Source organism: Neophocaena asiaeorientalis, unplaced genomic scaffold (assembly GCF_003031525.2).
Source record: "Neophocaena asiaeorientalis asiaeorientalis breed wild unplaced genomic scaffold, Neophocaena_asiaeorientalis_V1.1 scaffold46, whole genome shotgun sequence".
Classification (NCBI taxonomy): Eukaryota; Metazoa; Chordata; class Mammalia; order Artiodactyla; family Phocoenidae; genus Neophocaena; species Neophocaena asiaeorientalis.
In genome coordinates, this window is record NW_020175393.1 from 8,175,434 (window position 1) to 8,177,790 (window position 2,357).

Consider the following 2,357-nt stretch of genomic DNA (forward strand, 5'->3'; position numbering starts at 1 on the left):
TGGGTAGAATTCGGGGAAACCACTAAGGGAGGCTGCAGTACCCTGGGGCTGGAGCAGTGGTGAGTGACTACTTGCCGTGGCCTAAAATCAAGGGACCGGAGCAGTTGCCCAAACTTGAAGATAACAGCTGTTTGATGCAAGGCTTGAAGGGGCCTTGAGGGCCCCTCGTGCCTCTCCACGGAGAAGGAACCCAGAGGATAAAAACTCTGACCTCATTCTCTTTCCATCCCCTGCCCTTCTTTCTTGCTGCCTACTGGCCACACCCAACCAGAAGCTGGTGGGAAAGGGAGCCTGGTCAGTTCCCAGGAACAGACCAGGGAGGAAAAGGATGGAGAGTGGGCCTGATGGTGCAAGTGGGAGAGCGTCCAGTACAACCATTTGCCTTCCAATTTAGTGTGTGTAATTCCTCAGGCGAGTTTAATATATTGAACTGAAGTATTATTTCATCTATAATTAAATTAATCACACAAGCACACCAAATCATGCAGTTGGTTAACTCAGGATGAATATATAAATGCGTCGTGGTGTTTGGAAAGGAGCACGATGACTCCTTAGAACCCTATCTCCCAAACAAGCTTGAGAACCACCAAGAGACAGCCCGTGCTCTGATTCAGTGGGTGTCTGGAGCTCCAGGAGTATCTGATGCGGGTGGCCTAAGGACTGCAGTTCGAAAGAGACTGCCCTAAAGTGCTCTGCCTCTCCTAGAGAGCATTTAACGGTGGTTCCTCCCTTGCCCTAGCCTTTTTTGTCAACTTCACAAACAGAGGAAACATTGAAACTGCTGAAATGCAGGTCCCAAACAAGCCACCTGAGAAAGCAAACACTGCATGCCATGCACTTACAGCCTCCGTGTGGCTGGGTTCTCTTGGCCAGGAAAATATCAATAGATGTGCTGAGCAGAACAGCTTCTGGATCCAGTGCCTCTCAGAAGACTCTCACCACGGCACCAGGATGACATGAATTCCCTTCATCACCTTCTAATGGACTCAGCTGGATGATCAGAGATAATCTGTATGGGATCAGTGCCATCCTCTTGGAGGGTTCAGGCCCCAGGTTGGTGAGGAAGTCCTCATAAGATGGCAGTGGGGCCAGGGAGGGGAAGACTGTACCTTAGCTCACAGGAGTAGGGGAAGGGCAACCTGATGGTAAGACTGTGTTTTCCTAACACGAGGTGGATTGTGGGTGATAGAGTGTGTTTTTTCTTGGGGAATTTAGGATGGCATTGGCCTTGGCCGTTCCTGAATGGGAATGGAAGGACCTATCATCTCTTCCCCACTAATGAGACCCCGTCCCCTTTAGAGTCAGAAGAGGTAGAAAATCAGAAACTAGTGATTTAAATCTGTTGGTGGCCCTGGATGCCTATTTTATGGAAGAGCTTGGGAGTGAAAGGGGAGTTAAAGGAACAGAGAGAGAGGAAGGGGAAAGTGCACATGGGGGACAGCCTTCAGGAGCCTAACTGGTGAGAGCCGGTCACCCACCATCCCTGCCCCTCGTGTGGTACAAGGAAGAAGCATTTAGATAGAGTAGGCTCCCGGTTATTCCATTCTATATGGCTTTTAGGTGCGTGGTCTTCAGTAAAGGAGCTCTAGTTTTTCCTGCCAGTAAGAGGAGATTTACTTCTCACGTGGTCTCCTTCCAGCCACGTACTTCTCTGCCTTCATGGGGCTGTTCTGAGGATCCAGTGGCAAAATGCATCCCTGATGATGCACACAATAAATGCACGCAGTAGTCAAATGATGATATCCTATTTTCCGTCCTATGCCCTGGATCCTAGCTCATCCTCCCAAACATGGAATTCTCACCGTGGATCTCATCTTCTCTTCGTTCCGTGGTTTTCAACAGTCTTTTCTGGGAGTGTCGAAAGGGCCATAAATTAAGGGGAGAAACGTAAACATCTGATTGTAGAGGAGAGGACGGCCCTGGCAGTCGGGCGAACGGGATGCTCTCTAGCGGGAATTCTGTCCAATTCAGGCCAAAATGTTGTGGTCCAGGGCAAGGACCAGGGCAGAGTGAGCAGCTGTGCCCCCTGTGTCTCACGACCCCCATAAGACATTGACAGTGAAAAGCACTGGACAGTGTATTTAATGCACACCCTGAACTGCTGGTGGAATGGCACGTTTGGGGCAGTAGCTTCTCTTGTGAGGGGGCAAAGCACGCACCCAAGGTTATCAGTGAAGTGAGGGGAGTTAGCGGGGCCAAGAAGGTGGGATCCTGAGCCTTAGAAAGTACCTGTGCTACAGCTTCAATTCATGTCATTGACGCCCTACCCCATCCCCTGCCCCTCACACTCCTCTTTGGACACAACTGCCAGATGGACGTGGCTGGAGGTCAGAGTTCATTCTCGTGGCTTCCAGCGC